Below are 12,318 nucleotides of genomic sequence, written 5' to 3'. Positions count from 1 at the left end.
CAATGGAAGGGATGGGTATATAAGGAGAGGGGGAGGCAAATAGAGTCAACTTATTGTACATACATTTGGAAAATACGCTCACCGTAGCTAGAATATTTAGCACCCTAGCAACTGCTCACTTGGATTAGAATTGCAATATATATTTAGGCATAGATGCCTTTCTATGTTGTCTCTCTGTTGAAACCACACAATCCATCTATGGGGAGTAGTTTGTAAGTCTCTGGGGTTGTCCACCAGAGGTCACAAAGTCCGTCTTAGTTGTAGCCTTCTTTGTCTTGGAGTGTTCTTAGAATGGATACTTCAGGTGTACCACATGGTGGTGAGAGGGATCTCTTCTTCCCTCCCCGTCTTTGATCAAATGTCCTAGACTACTTTACATATCCAGCTGCAGACTGAATGTTTGGTCTAGTCTTTACCTTTTTCACTCGTCGAGAGTTTCAGAGGGTCTTACCATTGTCAGCCGTGTAGCCACCGCTCCACACTGTCTGGTCTTGTAGTTTTAACCATTTCAACGTCTGGACCACGTCCTCACGTCTGTATTCAAAATCTCAGCGAGTACCCACAAGCACTCTGGCCTGAAAGGCGGTACCATCATGTTGACACAAACTCTGAGCTCACTTGGGTATGGCTACTGACTGGGCACAAGTTTGCAAGAAAAAAATGCTACAATCACATTGCTATCTTTAAAAAAATAGTTTTATATTTAATCATATACGTTTTACAACATTTAGATGTAAATCTGATATATATAGTGTGAAAGCTCTTAAAGTTACAATGTTTCCATTATAAAGTCTTTCTGATCATTTTAATGACATGAATTTCCCATATTCCATCTGTCATCATTCGGATGTTGAAATATATTGTCCCAGTGTTCAATGTTTGATGTTGAAGTTTTGGGCAAGAGTTTCTCTAACACCCAGACATTCCATTCTCCAAAACTAGAGACCAAGAAAGAGAAAGTTCTCTCAATTATACGACCGGCTGTTAAGTCATAAAACCGGCCCAACTCTCTGGTGTGAGGCTGGTTAACTGTCCACCATGGGCCTAGTTGATCCAGCACCTTTGACCCTCACCAAGGAGAGAGAGTCATGACAATATCATGTAGAACAAACATGTGTCTCTGATTAGATATCACATCAGCTTTCAGCATTGTATTTCTATCTGTAACATTCCTAATTGGATGCTGAAACATGGCCCAGGTGGTAGTGTGTCTTCTGATAGAAACATACCTAGAACATGGTTGCCATATTCTCAGAATATCAGAAATGTTTATACTTTCTCTCGTTTGCCATCGAAACAATGATCATGCCAGTTTTACCAAAATAAAATTGAATTTAGATTTGATTTGAATACACACCATCATTCAATCTGATTGGCTACCATGTAAAAAATAGGGGAAAAGGTTTGACAACTATTTATATTATGTGAATATTGGTTCTTTCCCATTAACTGTTTGGCTTGGTTCTACTATTTTTATTTCAGAAAATGACATTCAGATGTCAAATTCAACTGCAGTTAGCGGCCACATACTCATCCAAGGCATTTACAACACATCCAAGATTTGAAGAGTTTTTCGCACAGACACATGAATAAACAATATCAGTTATCACTAGTAGTGAGCACCAATATTCTTAATTAATGGGGCTTGTGAAGCAAGAGTACCCACTTTAAGTCTGACATACTTCTTATAATGATTGTTTCTAACGCTACTCTTACACTGTTTAAACTAGAAAATGTAATTCAAAGTTTAAAACTGGAGACCGGTCTGGAATATTGTGCTTGTATACAACTTTTTGATATCTTTAATTAAATTATTAAGCTTTTTGTCCTTTCGTTGTCAATCTTCATCCACTTTAATGGGATGTCCTCAACATTCTAAAGGTCCCATTGTGACATCACTTCCAACATTCCATTCACTGTAATTGCAACAATGCAACTTTTGACACAAATCAGCTACTTTGCCAACAGCTTAGACAAAAAGTTAGTGTATAAAACCTTCCTCTACTTCTCAAACAAATATCTTATACCAATAAAATGCTACAGCTATTTCAGTAACCGCGTCAACTGCTTTTTTTCTAAACTTTTTGAAACTGCTGTTTTGACCACTCCACCAACAAGTTAGACAAAATTGTAGAGGGTATAACATCTTGTTGTACTTCTCTGCTATTCAGATCTGGACTCCGAACAGAATGATCTCCTACCAATCAAAAGTTACAGCTGTTTGTCGGAGCTTAGAGTGACAAAAAGTTGCTAGTTAAAGTCAGTTAACAGCTCTCATATCTCATCATTGAGCATCCCAAATGGAGCCATTGCTATGGATACTCAGACACAGAGGAGCATGTGACAGTGCAGGCAAAATGTATGAGGAAGGTTAAGGGCAATTGAACTGAGAACAATTGTGAACACCAAGAAAGTAGCTACAAGGATCGTGCCCAGTGCTCTAAATAACTCTGTCCGTAAAGATAAGGGCTGCTCTGATTGGATAGCGCCAAATTGTCTCCGTTCACTCGCTTCAAATTTCACCCGATCACTTCATCACACTTCTTTCAGTTCACACGCAACAACTGTAGTTTAGACACTGGACAACCAAAAACTACTGACCACAACCACAACTACTGACAACAACTACTAACCACAACCACACAACTACTGACCACACACCTATTTACCAAAACCACTGACCACAACTACTTACCAAAACCACACAACTACTGACCACAACTGACCCCACATGTTTTTAAAAAAAAAAAATTATTTGTATATAAACATCATTATGATGTGGAGGTCCTATGCTGTTGTGGTTACACATGGACTGCACTTGTGAGGTCTGTTGGACGTACTGCTAAATTCTCTAAAACGAATTTGGAGGCGGCTTATGGTACAGAAATTAACATTAAATTATCTGGCAATAGCTCCGGTGGACATTCCTGCAGTCAGCATGCCAATTACATGCTCCCTCAAAACATATGTGGCATTGTGTTGTGTGACCTTTTATTGCACCTGTGTAATGATCATGCTGTTTAATCAGCTTCTTGATATGCCACACCTGTCAGGTGGATGTATTCTCTTGGCAAAGGAGAAATGCTTACAAACAGAGATTTAAACAAATTTGTGCACAACATTTGAGAGAAATATGTTTTTTTGTGAGTATTGAAAATGTCAATGTATGTTTCCCTAAAGCTTACAACAACCTCTACGCAGACACAATATTTTTTGTAATCATATTTTTTAAGATTATATAGAGAAAAATGCCAGTTAAATGCCAGTCATTTATTCAGCAGCAATAGCCTCCAGAATAGCTGTGCATAGCACTGCCTTGGCACCCAATAATTGTAAAAAAATAAATAAAAGTACCCCATGTTCTCCCCAATTTCTTGGTATCCAATTGGTAGTTACAGTCTTGTCTCATTGCTGCAACCCCCTTACGGACTCCCTTACGGAGGACTCCTGCAACTCCCTTTCCAAAACACAACCCAACCAAGCTGTACACCGGTAGACCGAGTTAGCGTGCACTGCACCCGGCCCGCCACAGGAGTCGCTAGTGTGCGATAGGACAAGGACATCCCTGCCGGTCAAACCCTCCCTAACCCCAACGACGCTTATTTTACTTATTTTCCACCATAATTTGCAAATAAATTCATAAAAAATCCTACAATGTGATTTTCTGGATTTTTTTTTCTCATTTTGTCTGTCATAGTTGAAGTGTACCTATGATGAAAATTACAGAAAATTACTCTCATATTTTTAAGTGGGAGAACTTGCACAATTGGTGGCTGACTAAATACTTTTTTGCCCCACTGTATCTTAATACAGTTTATAAAGAGAAAAAAAATGATAGTTAAACCATGCTGACTGTTTTATTCAAAGGACAAAAAAATTATGGATTCATCAGGTACTCACGCTCCCTTCCCTTTGCCTTTCCGCTACTTTTCTTGTCTTTGGATATTAACGCTTCATTAGCTCCCGAGTGTCGTAGCGGTCTATGGCACCGCATCTCAGTGTTAGAGGCATCACTACAGACCCTGGCAGATTCCAGGCTGTATCACAACTGGCCGTGATTGGGAGTACCATAGGATGGCGCAAAATTAGCCCAGCCTCGTCCGGGTTAGGGTTTGGTTGGGGTAGGCAGTCATTGTAAATCAGAATTTGTTCTTAACTGACTTGCCTAGTTAAATAACGTGTTGGATTCTGAGAATATGAAATATACTTATTCATTGAGGGTGGGAGGGGAATGTATAACATTTACATTCATGTTAGTGTTAATGATCAGGTATCCTATTGAAATATTGAGTGCTAGGGTCTAGAGGGTCTGCACCAGAAGTTAATGGTTATCTGTAGGAGGAATGTATATGATCCGTGCAATTAAGCTTGGAATGACCTGAGTGTAGGTAAAACAATCACGTCAGGCACTGATAAGGGGAGAGAGCCGTGGATTAGTGATGAAGGGGGCCGAGGTCACGTTAAGGGAGAAGGAACAGTTTATTGCCCGCTTCACTTAATTTCCTGCCTAGCAACAGAGATGTAGAGGAGGAGATTCCACCCCAAATTGGGGTATATATATACACCGCCACTGGTCTTGGTCTGTTCAGCTGTTAGATTCTTTGGGGTGAATAAACTTGGTTTAAGCTTTCATATTGTCCGTAAAGGGTTCTTACTCTGACATTTAGAACCTAACAAAATGTTAAATACAATAAAATAAAAATGTGTCATTGGATAAGGGTCCCCCCCCCCCCCCCCCCGGGCCACTCAGCGGCCTGAACTACTTATTGTAGCAGGAAGTCAGAAGCATTGTATAGACATCCCTGATACGAGCCTGACCTATCTATATATATATATAATCCAGCACAAGCCAGCAGACCTGTCTCTAGCTCTCTTTTTGCCTGTCTGAACACGAAGAGCACTGCTTGCGCCGCATCACCATGGCATTGGATGGCACTGGATATAATCAATGAATCGACCAATTAATCAATCACTCTGCCAAGTGCCAACAAATCAAAGCACCAGTAAATCAGGCATCTATGTAAATTCCCCGTCGACAAGGGGAGATAGTCAACGAGCTCTGAAGGAATGAACGGTTGTGGGTAACCAAAATATGTTGGATGACTGGTAGATCTTAATGATGCTAGTGGTTACATACCTTTATTTGATAGGTGCCTGCTTGAAAATATTTCACTTGGAATAGATTATATGTCCATTGTAAGAACATATCTGGTTGCAGCAATATTGAAAAGACTCAACTCAATGTTGTTTTTGAAGAGGATTCCGCTTCACGGTCATCAAAATAAGTAACAGCAACAGGAATGGAGTCCATTGCTTTATTGACAGGGTAAATGGACACACTTAAAATTGCTGCTCGGTTTCCAGAGATTGCAATTGACTCCATCCTCTCTGGTCAACCTCTTCACCAAAATCTGTGTGGTATACACTAGGAACAAAATAGAAGCAGCCCGGCAGAAATGAGGAGGAACTACCAGAACTTCTCCATAAGAAAGGCTTGCTTTTCCGTTAGAAACCGGTTGGCTACGGTGTACACTCATGAATACAGACCTGTCCCAGTCCAATAAAAACAGAAGGCATTGGCATCCCACCTGTCCTTTTATATTTAAAATAATTGGATTGGTGTAAGCATGGACTGGACAGTTTCTACCATATTTCTTACACCAGTCTACCTTTAAATCCATGAAGAGAAGTGAACAAGTGCACTCTTTGGGAGAAAGGAAAGGTTATTGGGATGCAGGTCTAGGATCTGTAAAATATATTTTCTTAGACAAGTACTATTTGCATATGCTGATTTTTCAGATAGTAAGTAATACAAATTCATTTTATTTTGTTGACTTCCCTTTACAATATTTTCGGGATCTAATTTCCTACACTGTAAAAGTCCATGACTACATATTTTTGTGCATGTATGATTTCTTCCTAACTTTCAGCTAAGAATGCTGTGTCATATTATGGGATCACTATCTGTATGAGGGAGAATGAATACTGACATTGCAGTAATTTCTAATATACATAGGAGGAAAACTGGTAAACCTCCAAAATCAATTATTTAATAAATCCTCATTTGCAGCACTTCAATGTGGATGCACCCAAAATAAATAATGGCACACTTGATATATTTGAACATGCCATCTATGCCATTTACAGAAAATTGTTTGTCAGTCTTCTTGTCTAAAATGAATTAGTAGACCATTCTTGGTAAGATTAACAGCTTTGATTTTGAATAATAAACCAGACATTTACAGACTAATACAACTATGAAAATGGAATGGTTTTGCTTTTGTTGTCATAGGAGACTTGTAAGTAATTTAGTATCGCTACAAAATCAATCATATCTACCATTAAATTTCAAGTCCACCACACCTGCAAAATGTCCAACTTTTTTTTTCTCATAAACCTGCCAATGACTCACAACTACAGTTGAAGTTGGAAGTTTACATACACTTAGGTTGGAGTCATTAAAACTCGTTTTTCAACCACTCCACAAATTTCTTGTTAACAAATTATAGTTTTGGTAAGTCGGTTAGGACATCTACTTTGTGCATGACACAAGTAATTTTTCCAACAATTGTTTAGATAGATTAATACACTGTATCACAATTCCAGTGGGTCAGAAGTTTACATACACTAAGTTGACTGTGCCTTTAAACAGCTTGGAAAATTCCAGAAAATGATGTCATGGCTTTAGAAGCTTCTGCTATGCTTCTTGACATCATTTGAGTCAATTGGAGGTGTACCTGTGGATGTATTTCAAGGCCTACCTTCAATCTCAGTGCCTCTTTGCTTGACATGGGAAGATCAAAAGAAATCAGCCAAGACCTCAGAAAAACATTTGTAGACCTCCACAAGTCTGGATCACCCTTCGGAGAAATTTCCAAACACGTGAAGGTACCACGTTTATATGTACAAACAATAGTACACAAGTATAAACACCATGGGACCACGCAACCATCATACCGCTCAGGAAGGAGACAAGTTCTGTCTCCCAGAGAAAAGTACAAATCAATCCCAGAACAACAGCAAAGGACCTTGTGAAGATGCTGGAGGAAACAGGTACAAAATAATCTATATCCACAGTAAAACGAGTCCTATATTGACATAACCTGAAAGGCTGCTCAGCAAGAAGCCACTGCTCCAAAACCGCCATAAAAAAGCCAGACTACAGTTTGGTACTGCACATGGGGACAAAGATCTTACTTTTTAAAGAAATGTCCTCTGGTCTGATGAAACAAAAATAGAACTGTTTGGCCATAATGACCATCGTTATGTTTGGAGGAAAAAGGGGCAAGCTTGCAAGCCGAAGAACACCATGCCAACTGTGAAGCACGGGGGTGGCAGCATCATGTTGTGGGGGTACTTTGCTGAAGGAGGGACTGGTGCACTTCACAAAATAGATGGCATCATGATGAAAGAAAATGATGTGGATATATTGAAGCAACATCTCAAGACATCAGTCAGGAAGTTAAAGCTTGGTCGCAAATGGGTCTTCCAAATGGACAATGGCCCCAAGCATACTTCCAAAGTTGTGGCAAAATGGCTTAAGGACAACAAAGTCAAGGTATTGGAGTGGCCATCACAAAGCCCTGTCCTCAATCCTATAGAAAACTTGTGGGCAGAACTGAAAAAGCGTGTGAGAGCAAGAAGGCCTAGAAACATTCTTACAATAAAGTGGTGATCCTAACTGACCTAAAACAGGGAATTTTTACTTGGATTAAATGTCAGGAATTGTGAAAAACTGAGTTCAAATGTATTTGGCTAAGGTGTATGTAAACTTCCAACTTCAACTGTATTTAAAATTCAAGTTAGTCAAATCTTATTCTTCTGAATGTTTATGAATCAAATAGATTAATCTATTCAATCAGTGTTCCTGTGCCCAAAGACCCAACAAACAGTACCTTTTTGCAAAACACAAGACATTGCTTATTTTCCAAAGTATTTACATTTATTTGAGAAGATAGAACCACAAGGTGAATACAGTACAATTTTGTGTCAACCTGGTGCACAAACATTTGAGGCACTTAGCGTAAAAACAATTTACTTTTATTCTCAGGTAAAAAAGACCCGGCAACTATTCTGACAGGGATATTAAAACAAAATAATGTAATTTTTTTCCAGAGGAGAATTTCATAAAACTAAGAGAATCATTATTTGTTTGTCGAATTATGAGGTATTGGAAAGAGAACAATGTTGTGTCAAGTGTAATTTGTCAAATGAATTGTACAGATGCTTCAGAAAAGTGTTAACAGAACTCCCTCTACTATTACACAAGAAATCTATTGGACATTGGAAACACAGGTGTTCAATTAGCATATGAAAAGAAATACAAATGAAATGAGTAGCAGTGTCATTCATTGCAGACTGGTGGTTGCTGTTTAAACTGTGGTTTAGTCTTATTTGTGGTCTAGTGTAGTCCTGTTTTACCAGTCTTTCATGAAGCCATATAATATAATATTTTGTAGGCCTATTCATTTTCAACTACTCTTTCAATTTAACTAGTAAAGCTTTGATCATGGGGAACAGATTTTTCTGCCCATTAAAAATAGTACTAAATGCGGAAAATGTACATTACTCATTAGAACGTCCAACTTGTACCACTAAAAACCTTCACGAACCCCATTATACGGCACGAATCCGAAATCGACGAAACATCCAATGCACATAAAAGTAAGAGCCTGCATTTTCACATCATAGACCCACTGGAGAAAAACTAACAGAATACAATGCAAATTAAATTCAGTCACCCCCCAATTGTCATGAATATATATATATATATATATTTTTTTTAACTGACAGTTGCATAAACTGCTTGATTCCAGTGATTGTTTTATGTCAACACTGATATTAATTTTCATTGCAAATTAACCTACAACAAAGACATAATGACCAGGCTGGAAAACTCAGGTGGCTTTGCGATGCCAGTCACTCACTCATCCCCGTTGCGCCGGCTGGTGCATAGCGCAGCGTTGCAAGGGCAAAGACAAAAATAAGGTTGTGTTGGTTATTTAGGTTAGCTGTTCTATTTGAAATATGTCATTTCATACAGTATCTCACGAATGAGGTGAGTCCCACTCCTCCTTCATAAGACACCACTCATCCCGCCTCTGGTCATTCACACCGCTTTTCCTTGTGAAGAGTTCTCTATAACTTTTTAAGCTCTCCTCGAGATTTCAGTCTTCCTAATGAACTGCTCTCTGGTGAACTGCGAGGTTGACGCTGCTGAGCGTAGGTCCCCAAATCCTGTCAGATGTATTGAGTATTGACTGAAAATACAGTTTTGCCTCGAGTAGAATTTACTTTCTACTCCTCAGTCACCGGTGGTAGTGTCACAGGCTAGCTATCGAGACTTGGTTAGCCCATGCCACGAGCTACAGCTAACTTGGCTAGCTAGCAGGAAAGCTTGCTAAACCCACAAAGGGCCAGTTATCGTCGAAAGGCTTATCTAATCAAAATTCTCGCTGCAAGGCTTGCTATACTTAACTGCCTGGAAAGGTTGAATTGCTAGCTTTCTCTCCTTTAGCTCAAAATAAGAGATGAGAGCACACGCTTTCTCTGGCTAGCATTGTTCTACTTCTCTGGCTAGCCCGCAGAGAACAGAATACTTAAGCTGAATTCCCTCTCTTACCAGGCTACACAATCGGACGGTCGCATCTCGTTGTTCCGACAGTGCCTCTCCCTGTTCAACAGGGGGAGTTCGGTCATGCTCAGAAAGTGTCTGAGTGCAAGTGCCAACCGTCAGGGTGGCACTTGCTCTCCGCACTTACAGACTATTCTGTGGAGCAGTGCATCTCCCTCGTTATCCCTTTATGCTTGATCCTCCCCACTCTGAACAGAGTGAGGAAAGAACGCTTATCCCTCATCTTGATGGCCAGGCAAGCTCTGATTAGCAGAGATCACTCTCCTGCTTTACGGTGAGCCCTGGCAAATACTGTTATGCAAGGATCTACTGACACACTTGATCTCCACCTAGCCCATCGTCCTCTGGGACTGGACCGTGAGAGGATGAATCTGAAAACAACAGGCTTGACTCTTGTTTTTGAGAAGTTGTGCGACCAGTTTGTATATTTAGCCGCCATCTCGGCCTGTCATACAGGCTTCAACAGTAACACAGTAAGGAAAACATCCTCTTATGTCGATTTATGAAGGGAGCGTATTGTTTACGTATTGTCTCCAAGCCATTAGCTCCGCTTTGGGACCAGTCTATTGTGCTTGAGGCAGCCTTTTGAGCTGCTGGAACGTGTGGGGATGAAATATCTCTCCCTCAAAACTGCTTTACTGATTGTCCTTGCATCCAAAAAACGAGTGAGTGAGCTACATGCATCGTCAGTTCACCATTCGTGCCTACAGTTTGCCCCAGGGTTATCCAAGGTAACACTGTTACCCAACCCCACTTTCATAAAGGTCAGCGACAATTACAATTGTCTAGCCTAAGAGCTTATGGCTTTCCACCCGCCGTCCTTCACCTCTACGGAAGTAGAGTGTCTCCACAGTTTGTGCCCGGTACACGCTTTGCGCACATACTTGAATTGAACGAGAGCATAGGAAAAGGGTGACCAACTTTATTCCCTGGGCGTACCCCTGCAAGGGAGGGCCCCGATCTCATCAAAAGCTATCCCCATTGGATAGTGGACACTATTATATTGGCTTATAATAGCAGAGATTTGCAGCCCCTATTTGGCACTGTTTAAGGGCATCTCTTATAAAGAGATTTGCGATGCTGGATGTTGGTTGGGCCACCGGTAAAACCTCATGTGGGGTGGCCCAACACGCAGCATCGTAAATCTCTTGTAAAGAGATGCCCTGAAACAGTTACTTGCATAAGCCTGGTTCTATGATCAAATGGGTGAGATACCTCTCTGCTCGCAAGAGTCATCCTTAAGAAAGACCAGAAGCGGGTGAGTGGCGTCTCATGAAGGGGAGAGGTGCTCACCTCATTCGCCACCAACAGACATTGTGATTGGTACTTCCGTTAGTAAATCCGCTAGTGTGAATTCCCATGAAGTGAGATCTTACTCAAATTATAACGTTTTCTCAATATCTTCAATTTATCGTAAAGTATCACTCATGCATTAATTGATCAGTTGAGTTATTCTTTCATACTGAACATGGATGTGGAAAAACAAAAAACTGTTAAGAGAGAAACTCAACATAAGTATGTGATGAGTAATAAAGTCAAACACTGAAAATTAAGAAATTAGACAATGGCATTGTGTTGCAGTAAAAGAAACTAAAACATCTATGTCCCCCCGGAAATGGGTAAAACAGTGAGACAAACCAGAATGTATGTACAGTGTCTTCAGAATTTATTCACACCCCTTGACTTTTCCACATTTGTTATTACAAAGTGGGATATAAATGGATTCAAATTGTCCTTTTGTCAACAATCTACACAAAAGTCTAAATGTCAAAGTGAAAAAAAAAAGGTTTACAACTTCTCAAACATGTTACAATCACCGTTGACAGTGATTACAGATGCAAGTCTTTCTGGATAAATCTTGAAGAGCTTTCCAAACCTGGATTGTGCAACATTTGCCCATTATTCTTTACAAAATTCTTCAAACTCTGCCAAAATTAAATCAAATTTTATTTGTCAAATGCACCAAAGACAACACGTAGACCTTACAATGAAATGCTTACTTACAAGCCCTTAACCAAGAAAAATTGGTTGTTGATCCTTGCTAAACCCTTTTTAGGTCTAGCCTAGCTTTTCAAGCAGATTTAAGTCAAAACTATGCCACTAGATTGGTTTTGGGTAAATCCAATGAAACACAACACTTGGTATTCAGGACAAAAAATGGAATTGCTCTGCCACATTTTGCAGTATTACTTTAGTTTGTTGCAAACATGATGCATGTTTTGGAATATTTGTATTCTGTGCAGGCTTCCTTCTTTTAACTCTGTAAACTAGTTTAGCATTGTGGAGCAACTACAATGTCAATCCATCAGTTCTAACAGCCATTAAATTCTGTAACTGTTCGAAAGTCATCATTGGCCTCATGGTGAAATCCCTGAGCAGTTTCCACTCCGGCAACTTAGTAAAAACTCCTATCTTTGTAGTGATTGATACAATATCCAAAGTGTAATTAATAACTTCACCATGGGATATACAATGTCTGATTTTATTATTTTTTATCAATCTACCAATAGGTACCGTTCTTTGCGAGGCCTTGGAAAAGTTCCCTGGTCTTTGTGGTTAAATCTGTGTTTGAAATTCAACACTCGACTGAGGGTCCTTACAGATAATTGTATGTGTGGGGTACAGAGATGAGGTCATTACATATATAATTTGTTAACTAATGTAATCTATTTTAAATTCTGTCT

Source organism: Oncorhynchus mykiss, chromosome 16 (assembly GCF_013265735.2).
Source record: "Oncorhynchus mykiss isolate Arlee chromosome 16, USDA_OmykA_1.1, whole genome shotgun sequence".
Lineage (NCBI taxonomy): Eukaryota > Metazoa > Chordata > Actinopteri > Salmoniformes > Salmonidae > Oncorhynchus > Oncorhynchus mykiss.
This window is presented reverse-complemented; position numbering follows the sequence as displayed.